Here is an 18,286-nt window from a genome sequence, read left to right as displayed (position 1 = left end):
TACACACCATAAAGTAACTAAATAAATTTCATCCTTTTTATTTGTAAGGTTTCAGATGCTGATCTTTCCCCAAAACGGTACAGGGGTCTAGGGATTAAAAAAAAGAGAAACAGAGGAAGGCATGGGGAGAAAAGGAGGGAGGGAGAGAGGGAGGGGAAAGGCAGAAGGAGAAAAGGAGGAGAGACTCTCTGAGTGGCAACTCACTGCTTGGATCCCAGCACTCGGGGCTGAGCCAGGTCCTGTGTAGTGGAATTCTGGAAGAGTCGTATCGTGGGTAAACATCAGAATAAAAATAGGTGTTTTCTAGAAGTGCTCAGACCTTGGAGAGGCGATTGTTCTCTGTGATTTAGGGAGCTGTTTCCCTGAAGGCACTGCACAGCCTTGGCATGGCTTTAGTCACCAGATGTCCCGGCACACCTGGAACGTCTCGTGTTACTGGGTGCTGCAAACAATGCCCCCTGAGGACTGAGGTTGTGGGGTGGGGGTGTGCGTGACATTTTCCTTCAGGAAACAGATTAGATCAAGGCTTTGGTATGAGGAACTTGTTCCCCAAAACAGCTTTTGTGCGACCATCAATAAATACGCTTTGCACAGCTGTTTGAGTTCCCTGAGGCTGGACCCCCAGCTGTCTCCGAGCCTGCAACAGAACCTGGAGTGACCAACTCCAGAACACTGACGTTCCTGGGTTGCAGGGTAGCAAGAGGGGAAAAAAAGATGGAGGGAGGAAGGGAGGGAGGGACAGAGAGAAAGAGAGAGACAGAGATGAGAGACCGAGAGACAGAGGAGAAGAAATACGGTGTACTTCTCTCTGTCAAATTCTGCCTCTACCCTTCTATAGCTGATGGTCCTGGGCAACTGGGATCGGTTTTCTTGCCACCCACCCCTGTTGTATCGGGTCTGGATTCACGCGGGTCCGTGGGAAGAAGACACAGGGGCGCTCTTGGAAGAATTTTTAGCCTTTCCAGCTGCAGGGGGTCAGCCTCCGTTAAATCTACTCATCGCTGCTTTGCAAAGGGCTTTTTTAAATTGTTATACAGTTCACACTTTTAGCAAGTCAATTTCCGTCAACCCACACCTCTTATCCAAGACAGTATCAATGCAAATTCTCCAAATCACAGGACATTTCAGTGTGCTGAGTCCTCCTGTAACCAGGTTTTGAAAAGGCTTTGAACCTTTAGGAAACACTCAGATAAGATTTACATACTTCAAACAGAAGGTACCAGGGACAAGAGGTAGCAGTCAGAAAAGATGAAAGCTAACACTCTGAAATCAAACCAGCCACACCCCTCCATCCATAAACTAGAGGGTGGTGATGCCCTGTGTTGAGGTTATTTAGAAAAAGCAGGCTGCCGTGGTGACTCAGTGAGTACAGTATTTCCTGGACACGGAGCGTGTGTCTGTGATCGCAGCACTGCTGAGATCAGATGAAGGTGGACACAGGTGAGTCAGCAAGGCTGGCACAGAGAGGAAACGGAAACAGGAGACTGCCTAAAACCCAGGAGGGAGGCAAGGACAGCAAAGGCTGTCTTCTGATCTACTCATGTGCACACACACTCACACACACACTCAGACACAATACACATACACACATACAAACACACACACTTTAATGTGTAAAAACCATTTCCCTTACATAGCTGCTTATCAAGCAGTAATACTGGATTCTCACGGAGTCTTGGGGCAGGAAAGACCTGAAGGGCTGTGACTGGAAAGAAGCCCCTCACCCCAGAGTGTGGTTGAAGTCTGGACACCCTCGAGGGTGGAAATGTTTGACTAAAGTAGAACAAGAAGTGGTGCAGAATGCCTACACAGAGACAGGACTTGCCCACATTCCAAACAAGAGTGCAAAATAGCAAGCTAAGAGCTGGGTGGTGGCACGCGTCCTTAATCCCTGTGCTCAGGAGACAGGCCAGTGCATCTCGGGGAGTTGGAGGCCAGCCTGGGCTACAGAGCAAGTTCCAAGACAGCCTGGGCTACAGTGTAACAAGGAAAGAGTAACCCAGAGTCCTGACTGTCAGCTCAGCTCTACAGAAGCTGAAGGCAGAGGGTTAAGAGTTCAAGGTCACCCTTAGCACCAGTAGCAAGTGTGAGCCCAGCCTGAGTTACAGAAGACCCTGCCTCAAAAACTACAAGAAGTGAATATTAAAAAAGAAGAAAAATAAAACAAAACAACAATGAAGCCTGCTTAAGACCCAAGTGTTATTGGTTGTTTTACCCTTTGGCTCTTTGCTCTTAGCTCTTTAGAGGGAGCCAAACAAGTAAATAAAAAGCTGGGGCCTTGCCGGGCGTTGGTGGTGCACGCCTTTAATCCCAGCACTCGGGAGGCAGAGGCAGGCGGATCTCTGTGAGTTCGAGACCAGCCTGGTCTACAAGAGCTAGTTCCAGGACAGGCTCCAAAACCACAGAGAAACCCTGTCTCGAAAAACCAAAAAAAAAAAAAAAAAAAAAAAAAAAGTTGGGGCCTTATCTTGGCTTGTTTCTAGCCAGCTTTCCTTATCTTAAATTATCCCATCTACCTTTGCCTCTGGGCTTTTATCTTTCTCTTTTCTAAATACCTTTCTTCTTACTCCCTGGCTGGCTGGGGAGTTGGGTGACTGGCCCCTGGAGTCCTCTCTCCTGTTCTTGCTCCTCATACCCCTCTTCCCAGATTTCTCCTCCTGTTTATTTTCTCTGCCTGCCAGCCCCACCAACCCTTTCTCTTGCCTTGGGTTGGAGGAGGCCGCTTGTTTTCCCCCCCCCCGCTGCTCAGCCCCCAAATAACTACACAGAAACTATATTAATTAAATCACTGCTTCTTCCATTAGCTCTAGCTTCTTATTGGCTAACTCTTACATATTAATTTAACCCATTTCTGTTAATCTGTATCACCATGTGGCTGTGGCTTACTGGCTAAAGTTTCTGCATCTGTCTCTGGCGGGGGGTGGGGAGGCTACATGGTTTCTCTCTGACTCCACCCTTCTTTCTCCCATCATTCAGTTTAGTTTTCTCCGCCTACCTCTATTCCCTGTGCAGGCCCAAGACAGTTTCTTTCTTTATTAACCAATAAAAGCAACACATAGACAGAAGGACCGCCCACACCAGCCTGGCTATTGTCCATTCAGCTCTTTAGTAGGCTAAAGATGTTTCAGGCAGACAAAGTAACACAGCTTCACAGACTTAAGCAAATACAACATAAAAGAATGCAACATATCACTATGAGATGATCCTTTTGTACGCTCTGAATTTGTATTGCTTTCATTGGTTAATAAAAAAGCTATTTGGACCATTGCTGAATAGGATACAGTTAGACGGGACAATCAAAATGAAGAAGAGTGGAGTCGGGAGAGATGATGACAGCCGGCTGCCGGGGAAGCCACAGGATAATATATAGATTAACAAAAGTGGGTTCATTTGAATGTAAGAGATAGTTAATAATAAGCCTGAGCTACCAGCTGAACTTCTGTTATTAATGTAAGCTTCTGTGTGTTTATTTGTGACCAGGCAGTTGGGAGTCACTCCTGAAGTACCTAGGCTGCTTTATTCCCACAGTCCCTCTCTCGGTTCCGGGTCTCTTAGCAGTTGCTGTTTGCTTACCAGCCATCAAAAAAATTCAACACGGTAAACCCAGGATACGGACTCCCTCTGTATTTCCCATCTTACATGGCTTTTTTCTTTTATATTACTTTTACTGTCTCTTTACAGACTTTATTATTTTTTAAGTTATTTTTTTCTATGATTGCATACCTGTATTCTTTCCTTAAGCCTATGCACATTGCAAAACACACTAGAATCCACTCAGAGTTTTTTCTGTCTGGTTCTCTTTTACTGTGCTTATTTTAGCCTTTTCGACCATGTGAGCAAGCTTTAAACTGTTAAGCTTCAGCTGGGTCCTCCTTGAGGCTCTGGTGCTGGCTCCGCCTGCTTCTTGGGCCCTGATTCCCGAGCCTACAGCTCTGAGGAGCATGACCAGGAACTGCACATACCCTTCCTAGCTATGGAATGCCAGTATCTGAGCTGCCACAGGCTGCTGGCTGAACAGCAGAGCCCTGACCTTTCTCCCTGCTTCCCTTGCGACTTTCTCACGCCCTACACGGAAATACAGGGCAGTGCTGGAACACCAAAGTGTTGGTTGTTTTACTCTTTGGTTCTTTGCACTTAGCTCTTTGAGTGGCCCACCACCCAGTTCTCAAATAAATCACATCTAGGTTTATTTTTATAATGCCTGGCCTTAGCTTGGCTTGCTTCTAGCCTGCTTTTCTTAAATTACCCTGTCTACCTTTTGCCTCTGGACTTTTATCTTTATCTATTCTATATACCTTCCTTTACTTCTTACTCTGTGACTTGCTGTGTAGCTGAGTGGCTGGCCCATGGCATCCTCTCTCCTTCTTTTCTCATTCCTTGATTCCCCTCTTTCCAGATTTCTCCTCCTATTTATTCTCTCTGCCTGCCAGTCCCACCTATTCTTTCTCATGCCTTGCCTTATCAGACCATTGTGAGGGCCAGCCATGATAATCTAAGTCTGGGCAGAAAGGAAGTTCTTTGCTTCCTCCAATCATTATCACCTGGGACTCTGACCATCGATAAATTTAAATGGAGTCTAAAGTCTCAGTAGTTTACCCTGAGACAATGCCTGGCAGGCCAAGATTATCTGACCCTCACCCAAGAGCAGACCATTCAAAGGGAATTCCTGCCAACACTTCACCAGGACACCCCTAGACAAATGTCAGCCAGTCTGGGGTCCTGAACCTCAGAGACCCCTCACCCCCACCTTTACTACTATAAAAACCCAATTCTAATTGAGCTCGGGGCTCTCAAGTTATTCCAATATGTTGGACATGCGGAGAGACTGAGTTTGCAAACTTGATTAAAATAAAGGCTCTTTGCTTTTACATACGGCACTCAGTCTCCTTTGTTGGATTTTGTGGGGACCCACGGATTTGGGCATAACAACCATCAGGTGTTTTAGACAGGCAAAGTAACACAACTTCACAGAGTTGAACAGATGCAACATAAAAGAGTGCAGCATATCTTTGCATCATTAAATATTCTACACCACAAGCAAAAGTAACACATCTTAAGATAATATTCCACAACACTCAAGCATGTAAGACCCTTGCTTTAATTTTTTCAAAAGTTTACTTATTCAAATATGTGTGTGCGTGCTTGTGTGTGTGGGGGCAGGCATGTGTGTGTGCAGTGGTCCAAAAAGATCAAAAGAAGCCATCTGACCCCCTGTAGCTGAAGTACAGGTGACTATGAGCCATCGATTGTGAATTCTGGGAACCAAGCCCAAGGTATTTGCAGGCCCAGGACCTGCTCCTGACCTCTGAGCTGAACCATCTCTCCATCCTCCTCCCTTGAACCTGAAAGATCCTCGGAATCTCACAAACCAGATACAGAGCTTGGTTAATAACCCAGCTGATAAGTCAGGAAAACACAGCCTAGGCTGGGAGCGATTATTTTCACCATTATGACTCAGGGCTGCTTTTCATGAGTCATCCTTCCTAAGCTGCTCTACACAGAACAATCTTGTGATCTCACACACCAAAATAAAACAAAACAAAAAGACAAAAAAATTAGCCTCCAAGTTTGGAGCCTGGCGGTGGAGGTTTATGACCCTGGCACTCAGGGGAGGGATTCAAGGTGTGTGTCTTAGTTTGAGCAGAGACACCATGACAAGGCACAAGGCAGCTGGTACAAGAGAAAGCATTTAAGTAGGGGCTCGCTTACACTTTTAGAGGCTGAGTCCATGATCATCATGGTGGGAGCAGACAGGCAAGGGACTGGGGCAGGAGCTGAGAGCTTTATATCCACAGGCAGCATACACACTCACACGCACACACACACGGCCTTGCCTGGGCTTTTGGAACCTCAAAACCCACTCTCAGTAACACATCTCCTCCAACAAGATCACACCTCCTAATCCTTCCCTGCCAGGAGTCCAGCTCCAGAGGGGTTCAGATCCCAAAGAGGAGGTGTGGAGTCAGTGTCGAGGGAAGGAGACTCAGGGTGGCTGCCTGTTTATTAAAAATAGGCTGCACCTTATATACTCTACAATTGCATCATAGTTGAGCCACAAGCAATGTTGAAAGCAGACTTAATAATCCTGGGGTGAAAGTGGTCATCAAAGTCATTTCAGCATCTTTCTTGAAGCAAAAACTAGTAAGTTTAGCAAGATAAATGCCTCTTGTCTGCTAAGGTTCAGTAACCCCTCCAGGTGCTCTCCTACACTTCCTGCTGCACCGGCTTAGCCTCTGTGGCCAGGAGGCGTCAGATGTGAGAGATAAACCCAGCTGAGTAGCTTGTGTTCTTCAAGGGCATGGCGTGGTGTTTGTGCCCGAACTGCATTCCTCTGTGCCTTAACCTTATAATATGGGCCTGTTCCCATCATAAGCTCGCCAAAGGGAAGGTCCTGAGAGCCCATTCTTTTTCTATACCACACCAATTTGATTTCCTCAGTGTGTGCTCCTGCATATGGCAGAGAGGGATCAAGCCAGTCTAGTTTCTCAACACAATCTGTCCCCTGTGGGGTAGACCAGAATTTACCATCCATCCAACCAGGCAAGGCACTATTCTACACTCATTAACCAAATTCTTGCCCTAAAGCGCCTCAGGCTCTGGCTCAGGGTCCTTTGTTTCATTCCTGGGACCAGGTATGCCCAGTTTGGAAAATTTCTCTATTCCTGGTATAATCAAGGGAGTATAATAATGGGGAGTCCGGTGTGGGGAGTAAGTAGAGTTATCATGCTACATAGTTCCATGGTGCCGGGTTTGTTTTTTCCAAAGAATTATTTCGTTTAAAGAGACTGCCACTGAATACATTTTCACCCTATACCAAACCCCGAACAAATTTCCCAAAGGAAGAGGCTGAAGGAAATTCCCATAACACACATGAGGATCATTGAAAATGAAAGTAAAAAGGTGGTGGAGGGTTTTCGTGGTATAATGTCTCCCTGGCCTGGTGCCAGAGGGATAGCAAGCAACCTCCACTAGCCATGAAACCCCACTGGGCTATACCTGGCGTAGTTCTGGAGTTTTCATTCAGCTCCTAGTCCATCCTTTGTGTGTTGGTACCATTTGTCGTCCTATGGGAATCTTGACTGAGAATTTCCCATGGTACAAAGCCTATGCAAAACTTGGTTTAGAGGAAACCTGGAAAAACCAAACCGTGGTACCTCATTAATCAGGTACCTGGCATTGTATTGTTGGAAGCTTCTATCCGTTTCTTTTGAGATATGGAAATCTATTAGCTAAAGTGTAAATACAGGAAAAGAACAAAAAGGCCAAGAGTCAAGGGAAGGCCCTTCAGTTCACCGAGATGGAGCCCCTGCAGCCTCAGAGGCTAAGTTCATTCTCAATGTGCCTCTGAGTCTTTATTTCACTGACCCGCGTGAACCCACGGACCCGCGTTAACCCACACACCCGCGCCAAGTTACACGCGACAGGTCGTGATCCACAATGTCAGAGTGCTGGAACCCTGCCAAGCAGCAACGTGGTCCGCACCATTTCCCACACAGTTCCTCGACTGGGACCAAGCCCTCAGACCCAGGAGTCTGTCTACGGAAGGCATTCTCATCCAAACCCCACAGCCAGCCAGTGCTTTTCAGGCAGTTCTTGGCCAGCCTGGGCTACACGAGCTCTTGACCCGAAAGCCAAAACCAAAGCCAGTGGGATGACTAAGTGGGGAAAGGCGCCTGTTGGCAAGCCTGATAATCTGAGTCCGATCCCCGAGACCCACCCGGAGGAAGGAGAGAACTGAGCCTTGAAAACTGTCCTCTGACCTCCACATGTGTGGGCGACACACACACACACACACACACACACACACACACACACACACACACTAAATTGTAATTTAAAAAACCTAAACCTAACCCAAACCAAAACGCCTGTTAAACCATGTAGTTTCAGAAGCCACCTTAACCATGTATATATGGGGTTTGGCGCCGGGGCCCGACAGTTAAGAGCCTCTTTTGCTCTTCCACAGGACCCCCCAACTGGGCTCCTAACACCCAGGTCAGGTGACCCACAACTGTAACTACAGCTCCAGAGGATCTGACACCTCTGGCCACTGCAAGGCACCTGCACACATGTGCACAAACACATAGTAAATAATAAAAGTGTTTTAGATGTCATACAAATGTTGAGCCTCTCACTCAACCCCTTCTCTTGTGCCTGCTCCTCTACCTTGGGCATGTACCATCTTTTTCCTGAGTCTCTCTCTCTTAATGCCCATGTTAAATATGTTAGAAATTTTTTCTAGAGCCAGCAAGATGGCACAGGGACTGGAGTTTGGAGCCCCAGAATTTACTGGTGGAAGCAGACCTGTAATCCCAGCATTCAGAAGGCAGATCCCCAGAGCAAGCTGGCTACGGAGTCTAGTGGGGCTGCTGAGTTCAGAGTTAAAAGAGAGACCTTGCTTCAAAAACGAAGGTGAGGAGGGAACAAAGGAGACTCCAGTGTCAATGATGAGCTTCCACATGCATGCCAGGGACATGCCCAGGGACATGTGTGCATGCACATGCAAACATGTATATACATGTGAACGTACACATGCAAACATGCATATACATATGAATGTACACATGCAAACATGCATATACATATGAACGTACACATGCAAAGCACTCATGAGGCAGACACAGGAGTCTCTGAGTTCAAGGCCAGCCTGATCTACAGCGTGAGTTCCAGGACAGCCAGAGCTACACAGAGAGAAACCCAGTCTCAAAAAGCCAATCAATCAATCAATTAATTAAAATAAATAAATAAAAATCCAGCTTTATGGGCTGGAGAGATGGCTCAGCGGTTAAGGGCATTGCCTGCTCTTCCAAAGGTCCTGAGTTCAATTCCCGGCAACCACATAGTGGCTCACAACCATCTGTAATGAGGTCTGGTGCCCTCTTCTGACCTGAAGAAGGCATACATGTAGACATAATATTGTATATATAATAAATAAATTAAAAAAATCCAGCTTTATTACTTCACTTGAGTGTGGTGGTACAGGCTACGAAGGGAGTTCAAAACAAGCCTGGACTACATTAGACCTGTCTCAAAAATAAAACACACACACACACACAGAAGAAAGGAAACTCCTGGCTTCTCCTTAGTGGAGGTCTGAAGGGACTCCTCGGGCGGGGTTGGGTGTTAGGGTAAAACCCATGTCCTGCTCCCAGTGTCACTCACCCTGGGTCACCTTGCTGGACACTCCTCTTTAGGATCTGCTTCTGTAGGCTCTACAGAGAGTCCCACGGAGGCTGGGGTCGTGGCTCAGTCCTTGAGTGCTTGCCAAGTGTACACAAAGCCCTGGACGTCATCCGCAGCACCTCATGCTCTTGGTGAGGAAATCCAGCACTTGGGAAGTGGAGGCAGGAGGATCAGGAGTTCAAGGCTATCCTTAGCCTTGTCTACTTAATGGAACAAAGGAAGGAAGGAAGGAAGGAAGGAAGGAAGGAGAGAGCCACTCAGTGCAAGGGACCTTCTTGCTGCCATCTCTCATTTTTTCCAGTGTGGACAGAGCTGTGACAATCCTGTCTCTCTCCTCAACACTGTCGGGAGGACGGGGTGGCAGATTCAGGACAAAGCTTTTGTCTTCTTTTCTGCAGCTGAGCGCGAAAGTTCTAGATTTCAGAGGGAGATAAACACTCTGTTGGCCATCCTCCCCAAAGGCGGCCAGCTCCGAAGAACCCACTCTCTCCCTCCACATTCCTTCCCAGTGACAGTGACAATTCCCCCACTTCCCTTCTTTTGAAAGCCCAGAGAAGGAAATGAAACACCCTCTTTAAGTACTACGCCCTTGATGACTAACCAGGGCCTCCCAGCGGCCAGCTGTCCCGTTGTTTCCTCCCTAGATACTGAGGCATGGGTGATGCCCACGCCTGCCCTTCCCTGGTGCTCCTCTGTGGCCGCTGGGAATCTCCACTTCTGTTAGCTTGTAGTGGTCAGAGTTCTTCCTCTGGGAAGCCTTCCAAGACCCCCGGTGGGTTTCAACATCCGCCCTGTTCTAACTCTTCCTGAGGCAGGCTGGAAAGGCAGGCGAAGTTTGCCGGTCCAAGGGCTCCTGTGAAATTCTCGAAATCTCTCCAGAAACTCCATGTACAGGGGAAAGGTTTACGGTAAACCTTTGGAAACCGGGTGACTGTATTTACCTTAACAAACTGTAATTCCATCCAAGGCATTTTTGGAGCAGTAGGGAACAAGGCAGTTCCATGCAGAGGCTGCGGATGTGGCTCCGTTGTAGAGTGCTTGCCTAGCCGGCATCACTCACCCCCTGCCCCACAGAGGTGGTGACTCCTGCTCATAATCACCTAGCACTTGCAAGGTGGAGGCAAGAGCATCAGGAGTTCAAGGTCACTCTTGGCTCTGCAGCAATTTCAAGGCTGGTTGGGGGTACTCAAGAATTTGACTTAGAAAAAAAGGTCACAAGTTCAGTTCCCAGCACCCAGGTCAGGTGGCTCACAGTTCCCTGTAACTCCAACTTCAGGAGGCTATGACGCCCACGTCTGGCTTTCTGAGGCAAGGCACTCAAGTGCACACACCCATACACACACGCACACACACACACACACACACACACACACACACACACACAAACACACACACACATAATTTAAAATAGGATTTAAAATATTTTTTTAGAAGTCTAGAATTTAAAGAAAAATTTCTCATGATGAAGAGAGAGAGAGACTTGAGAAGAGAGATTGGATGGTGAGAAAGAGAGGCTGAGAATGTAAACAGAGGAGGGGCTGGGAGAGCCGGGAGACAAGGCTAGGGCTGGGCTCCGAGTCCTGTGTGCAAACTCCACATAGCCGCAGGTGTGGAGCGTGGATGGGGACCTAGGAACTCACTGCTGGAATGAAATCCTTCTGTGTCTGGTCACCGCAGCAGACCATGAGCAGGCCCCGAACTTGCCAGAGAGTTCTGATCTCCCTGTGGGGTCACGAGAGTGATGGCACATAGCAGCAGATTAGGAAACAAAAGTAGAATTATAGAGCCCCCGCCTTCTAGTTTACGCTTCCAGCAGACATCATTAATCAATACAAGTATTCTCTTTGGTGTTCACAGTGGCAGACATCACTAATCAATGATTAACGCAAACACTGCTTTTTGGCATTTACAGTGGCAGACATCACTCTGCCTGATGTCAGCATAGGAAGTGTTATCCCCAGAAAGAACTCCATGGAACTGGATTCTGACGTAAAGCACAGGAGGGTTCTTAATATTTAAACTCGAGTCTGGACCACACCTCCAACACATCAACACAAAGGGTGAGGGACGTGCAGCCCCAGCCCAGGGAAGGATAGGACTTTGAAATGCCTTAATCAGGGGAGGTCAGCTCCTGTTGTCTTGGGATTGGGTAAGGAGAACAGAGGGTAAGGTAGTTTCTGAAACCATTGGTCAGGTTTTTGGGCGAGAAAACCTTATCAAAGACCCATTAATAAGACAAGGTATCTTCAAGGACGGGATGCCTCCTAGGAACATTTGGATTTTGTTAAATTTTATGGCCCTGTTCCCTGTCTCCTTAATTGACCATTTTTAGGGTATTTGTTCAAATTCCACTATCGCAGAGCATCTCTGGAACTGAGATCCCCCCCCCCCCATTATATGGCTTAAGATGAATCCCTGCTTCAAACGGAGTTTGCAAAGTCAGAGCCTCACAGAGGCAGACCTCAGGGAGCACAGATGAGTTCCCAGAGATCTTAATAAACAGTAAGCACTGGTCTACTAGAAACAGTAGCGGGGGTTGGAGGCAGGCTAGGGGTTGAGAGCTTGTGCTGCTTTTGCAGAGGGCCCAAGTTTGGTTTCCAGTTCCCCATCAGATGGCTCACAACCGGTGACGTGAGCAGCAATGATCCAACATTTCTCTGACACATGCATGAACATGGTGTATACACCCCCCCACATATACACACATATACACACACCACACACGCATGCCATACACCTACACACCACACACATGTACATACAAACATACACACACACCACACACACATACACACACCACACACACATACCACACACATATACACATACACACCACACAATACACACCACACACACATAAACACATAAACATAATAATACACTCATCATACACATATACACACACACCACACACATACACACATACACACACCACACACACATACACACACCACACACACATACACACACACAATTAAAAATAAAATATATCTTTTTGAAAAGGTAGCCAAGAAGAAATATGTCTCCCCTAGCACAAAGTAGGTGTGAAAAATAAGACTGAAGAGAGAGATTGTGGGCTGGAGTTACAGCAGGACATGCCTGGCGGACTTGGCTCTTTCATTCCCTCAGCTTCCCTAAGACCTCTCTTTTCCAAGAAGACATGAATAAATGTCTGTTGGGTCCAGGGGGGTCGTGCAAAGATGGGGACAGATCTCCAAAGTCTAATAAACCAGAAGCAAACTTTATTCCAGAAATCAGAACCCAGGAAAAAATAAAAATAAAATAAAAAATCTCCACGAGGCACAAAAAGCTTATCAGCTAGCTGAGACCACAGCCAGAGATGGATTCTGTAAGGCTATGGCAAAGCCCAGTTTCTGAACCTACCTCTTTATAGTAGGGGCACCAAGCATTAGGTCTGAACAAAGGAATTTTTACAATCGCAAGGAAAAACTCAGATACAGATTGCCTTAATTTACAATCTCCATTAACAGAGTCTTTCATTTGAACTAGTGACTTAATCTATTGTCTTTCCTGGTACTTTCAGGTGGTGTTTACTGAAGCCCTGTGCTCTCCCCAGTTTCACATAGCAGGGATAATGCGTAACCCAGAGATTATATCTATCTCTTAAAAGTTGACTAAACTCATACCCATAGGCTAGCTCTCAGTGTGCAGAGAGATGCTTTGGCCTTGTGAACAGAGCTGTGGGTTGTAAAGTGGAGTAACCCACTGTTAATAGTTAATCCTCGAGCTACTGAGAAAGCTGCTGACGTCTGTTCTCATTCTCCTAGGCTTACAACTTTATATTTCTTTATTTTATTTTCCTATATTCCTATTTCTGGAATCTACATTTTTATTTTCTTATTCTTGGACCCTTCAATGTCCACTCACCCTGGTTAGGAATCCAAAGACAGACTAAAGTAAGGATACCAGCTGTCTGTAAACGGAGGTGGCTTGTTCATTTCCCTACTGCCCAGACTTTAAATAATCACACAGAAACTATATTAATTAAACATTGCTTGGCCGATAGCTTAGGCTTTTTATAAACTAACTCTTACACCTTAAATTAACCCATTTCTATTATTTTATATTTTACTACGAGGCTCGTGGTTTACTGCTAAGGTTCCGGCGGGTGGGTGTCTTTCTCCTTTGGTGGCTAGTTGGCGTCTCCCTCACTCCGCCTTCTTTCTCCTCTATGTCTGCTTAGAATTTCCACCTTGCTCTACTCTGTGCTGCCATAGGCCAAAAGCAGCTTTTTTATTAACCAAAAATGATAATGAAACATATTCACAGCATGCAGAGTGGAATCCCACATTACCTGTCTTAGTTACAGCTTTCATTGCTGTAAGGAGACACTATGACCATGGCGATCCTTATGTAGAAAACGTTTGATTGGGGTGGCTTGGTTACAGTTTCAGAGGTTCAATCTTCTATGATCATGAGTGGGAGCATGGCGGCATGCAGGCAGTCGTGGTGCTAGAGCTGGGTGGTGCTGGAGCTGAGTGGTGCTGGAGCTGAGTGGTGCTGGAGCTGAGTGATACTGGAGTTGGGTGATGCTGAAGCTGGGTGATGCTGGAGCTGGGTGATGCTGGAGCTGGGTGATGCTGGAGCTGGGTGATGCTGAAGCTGGGTGATGCTGGAGCTGGGTGATGCTGGAGCTGGGTGATGCTGCAGCTGGGTGATGCTGGAGCAGGGTGATGCTGGAGCTGGGTGATGCTGCAACTGGGTGATGCTGGAGCTGGGTGATGCTGGAGCTGGGTGATGCTGAAGCTGAGTGATGCTGAAGCTGAGTGGTGCTGGAGCTGAGTGGTGCTGGAGCTGAGTGATACTGGAGCTGAGTGATACTGGAGCTGAGTGATGCTGGAGCTGGGTGATGCTGGGGCTGGGTGATGCTGGGGCTGGGTGATGCTGAAGCTGGGTGATGCTGAAGCTGAGTGGTGCTGGAGCTGAGTGATGCTGGAGCTGAGTGATACTGGAGCTGAGTGATGCTGGAGCTGGGTGATGCTGGAGCTGGGTGATGCTGGGGCTGGGTGATGCTAGAGCTGGGTGATGCTGAAGCTGAGTGATGCTGGAACTGGGTGATGCTGAAGCTGAGTGATGCTGGGGCGGGGTGATGCTGGGGCTGGGTGATGCTGGAGCTGAGAGTGCTACATCTTGCAGGCAACAGGAAGTCAACTGAGACAGTGGGTGATTTTTTTTTTACAGATTCATCCTTTTATTAGCCATGGTATCAAAACGCCTAGTCAAAAAGACCAAAGCCCATGTCGTCATCAGACTCCTCGGATTCTTCCTTCTTTGCTTCCACTTTCTTCTCCTCAGCTGGGGCAGCAGCCGTGGAGGGGGCAGGACCGCCTGCTGGTGCGGCTCCGGCTGCTGGAGCCCCTACATTGCAGATAGGCTCCCAATGTTAACATTGGCCAGGGCCTTTGCAAACAAGCCAGGCCAGAAAGGTTCAACATTGACACCAGCTGCTTTAATGAGGGCATTGATCTTATCCTCCGTGACCGTCACCTCGTCGTCGTGGAGGATGAGAGCGGAGTAGATGCAGGCGAGCTCAGAGACGGAGGCCATGTTGCGGACTGCCGGCACGGTGCTAGTAGCCGGATGAAGTGAGGGCCTCACCCCAACGCGGCCTTAGCTTCCTCGGAAGAACCGAGCACCTTGGCGGCAGCAGAGGAAAAGGACTGGGTGATATCTTGAGCATAGAAAGTCTCAAAGCCCTTCCTTACAGTGACACATTTCCTCCAACAAGGCCACACCCACCCCAACAAAGTCACTTATGGTGCCACTCCCTATGAGACTATGGGGGTCAATTGCATTCAAACTTCCACACCACTGAAGTCCAATTTGGTGAACCAATGAGTTTTATCGTGGGTTATTTACGGGAGTATTGGTGAGGAGTTACTTACAGGAACAGAAATGACTCAAAGATAGCTCATCACTAAAGCCCACGCCTGCATGAGTGACAGCTCACTGATCTGGGAATCTGGAGCACACTGTACAGCCTGCAGGCAGCTCAGCAGGGTGGGGAGTGTCTTTCCCAGGCCCAGCTGGTCTGAGAATGACTCTCAGGTCTTTACTGACTATATTCGGCTGGGGAGGAGGGGCCTCAGATATCTGTCAGTTTTGGGGCTTCCTGATGCTTGCCCAGTTGGGTTTCACATAGGATGGAGGGTCTCATCTCCCTTAGAACATCCTATTGTTTCACTTCCCTTTGCCCTAAGAGGCCTCCCCCGCAACCCTGCTTCTGTCCTGGGAGCTCAGACCCTACCAGACAGGATGGACATCATGGAGATGCCACTCAAAGAATGGGGCTTCTGACAGATATTGAGGAGGGGGTCTCTGGGTGGGTGAAAATGAGGATGGCAGAACAAGGAAATGCCGGTTGTGTTGGGATAAGAAAAATTATTTATTTATTATTTATATTTGGGACAGGGTTTCTCTCTGTAGCTCCAGCTCTCCTGGAACTCACTCTATAGAGCAGGCTGGCCTCTGAACTCACAGAGATCCACCTGCCTCTGCCTTCCGAGTGCTGGGATTAAAGGTGTGCACCACCACTGCCTGGCTGCATTTGTTTATTTATTAATTTATTTTTGAGACAGCGTCTCACTAGGTAGCCCTGGGTGGTCTGGAACTCAATATGTCACTGCCCTCTTCTGAAGCAGTGGCTACTCAGAACTTACTGAGCTATGAGGAGGGAGAAACTAGCAGCAGCTATTTTTTTTTCTGTAGGTTACTTTTGAATTGTTTGATTGGTGTGTGTGTGTGTTGGGATTTACTTAGAGGTTTGTTTTTATTTTTCTATGTTTTACTTGTGTGTATGAGCTCTTGTCTGTGTGAGTATATGCCACCAGTGTGGGTGTTCTCAGAGACCAGACCTGTGATGCGTTTATCTAAATTGTTCTATTATCAGTAAAAACCTGGGAGCCAGATATTGGGCTAAAAAACCTGATAGATCAAGAAAACAGCAGAGGTAAGACTAGCTAAGACTCTCTCCAAGCTTCCCAGATTGAAAAGACTAAGAATCTTTCTAAGCCCCTCCCTCCTCCTTCCTGTGCCTTCTATTTTTCCTGGGTCCTTCAAAATCTCTACGACTATTTCCAGTCAGCTAGTTGCTGATTCTGGTCCCTGATTCAAGATTAACTTTATTAACAGTCTCAGGGTGTAGCTGAACACGTAAAAGGGGGTGAGGATGCAAGTCGAATAATCCCAAACTAATTCCAAAAGTTTTTTGTTATTATTTTTTATTGTAAGGGGAAAACTCATGGAACAGAAATGAGAAGTCCAACTTCAAGGTGTGTAATGCAGGAAGGAGAGAGAGAGAGAGAGAGAGAGAGAGAGAGAGAGAGAGAGAGAGAGAGGAGAGACGTGGGTGAGCCGGTGGTTTTCTCTGGGTACCCAAAAGATCATGCCCCAACCTGGTCCAGCCTCGTAAAGGTCATTGGTTGAAGGTGGTTTCCCCATCATTGGGGTGTCATGATGTCATCAAATATCCTGCAACAGATCTGAGCAGAGGAAGTGGAGTCCCTGGCACTGCAGTTACAGATGAGAGTGGTGGGAACTGAACTCTGGTCGCTTTTGAGAACAGAAAGTGATCTTAACTCCTGAGCCATATGTCCTCAATTTTTAAAATTATTTCTTCTTCTTCTTCTTCTTCTTCTTCTTCTTCTTCTTCTTCTTCTTCTTCTTCTTCTTCTTCTTCTTCTTCTTCTTCTTCTTCTCCTTCTCCTTCTCCTCCTCCTCCTCCTCCTCCTCCTCCTCCTCCTCCTCCTCCTCCTCCTCCTCCTCCTCCTCCTCCTCCTCCTCCTCCTAAGCCTGGGTCCCACATAGCTCAGGCATACTGGTTATGAATTAGACACCAGCTTGGGCTACAAGGTGAGACCGTGTCTCAGAAACCCCAACCAGCCAGACCTAAAGAGCCCCCACGTCCAAGGTGACTGGTGTCATCCACAAGACCTCCATGATTTTTGGGGGTCTACCATAACCTCCCCTTGTCTGGGTGCATGGGAAATCTTTTTTTTTTAATTTGGAAATTAGCTGCACATGCAGAAGACATGTTTTGTCTTCTGCCCAGCTTACAAGGCAAAGCAATACATTTTCTGCAGTCCCTGGACCTCAGCACCCTGCATCCCTGTGTCCATCCCAGCAGGAAACCAGAGATGTCACACATTGCAATGAAGTCAGTCAGCTGGCTGAGTTGGTCAACTTCCAGGGAAGTCACAGAGATGCACCTGCCTCTGCCTCCAGAGTGCCACCTCTGCCCAACTTTAGGAGGTCTCATATTGTAAAATTGATCACAGGTACCTCCTTACCTGGGAGAAAGCAGAACCAAATCCTCCACCTCTTGAAACGAAATGGTCACGTGACTTGCTCCTGCCAATAGAATGGCAAATGGTATGTTCTAGTTCTGAACTTGGGCCACTGGAGGGCTTGCAACCTGTTGAGGTTTGCCTCGCTGAACATTCCCTTATTTGGTCACTTCCTCCTCCTGAGGCTGACTATTGTTGACTGAGGTTTCTGTCCCACCTGGTCTTGCTGTCATTCAGTCCCAAAGAAACACACAGAGGTCTACATTAATTATAAAACTGATAGCCGGGCGATGGTGGTGCACGCCTTTAATCCCAGCACTCGGGAGGCAGAGGTAGGCGGATCTCTGTGAGTTTGAGACCAGCCTGGTCTACAAGAGCTAGTTCCAGGACAGGCTCCAAAACCACAGAGAAACCCTGTCTCGAAAAACCAAAAAAAAAAAAAAAAAAAAAAAAAAAAAGAGAGAAAAAATTATAAAACTGATTGGCCCATTAGCTCAGGCTTCTTATTAACTCTTATAACTTATATTAGCCCATTATTCTTGTCTATGTTAGCCATGTGGCTTGGTACCTTATTTGGCGAGGCAGTCACATCTTGCTTCCTCTGCGTCTGGGTTACGACTGTAAAATGAAACTTCCCTCTTTTTAGAATTTTTGTTCCTTCACCTCTACTTGCTGCCTGGTTGCCCCACCTATACGTTCTGTCTGGCTAGTGGCCAATCAGCATTTTATTAACATAAGATTGACAGGGTACAAACCATTGTCCCACAGCAGACTATCAAGGTCCAACTATCAGAGTA

General features: G+C 47.2%; 1 protein-coding gene and 1 pseudogene across 1 annotated transcript in view; both read right to left on the bottom strand.

Moving 5' to 3' along the window:
- LOC142859322 (poliovirus receptor-like) overlaps positions 1 to 9,279 on the bottom strand; it is a 34,366-nt gene extending 25,087 nt beyond the window's left edge. Inside the window, exon 1 of the mRNA XM_075989575.1 lies at positions 9,163 to 9,279. The gene's annotated coding sequence lies outside the window, so the exon portion shown is untranslated. The remainder of the gene's footprint in view (positions 1 to 9,162) is intronic.
- A 5,092-nt stretch (positions 9,280 to 14,371) lies between these two features.
- On the bottom strand, positions 14,372 to 14,866 carry LOC142841689 (large ribosomal subunit protein P1 pseudogene; annotated as a pseudogene).
- Between the last annotated feature and the right edge of the window lie 3,420 nt (positions 14,867 to 18,286).

This window comes from Microtus pennsylvanicus, chromosome 1, assembly GCF_037038515.1.
Source record: "Microtus pennsylvanicus isolate mMicPen1 chromosome 1, mMicPen1.hap1, whole genome shotgun sequence".
Lineage (NCBI taxonomy): Eukaryota > Metazoa > Chordata > Mammalia > Rodentia > Cricetidae > Microtus > Microtus pennsylvanicus.
Note: the sequence above shows the minus strand (reverse complement) of the source record. Positions and strands in the feature narration are given on the sequence as shown.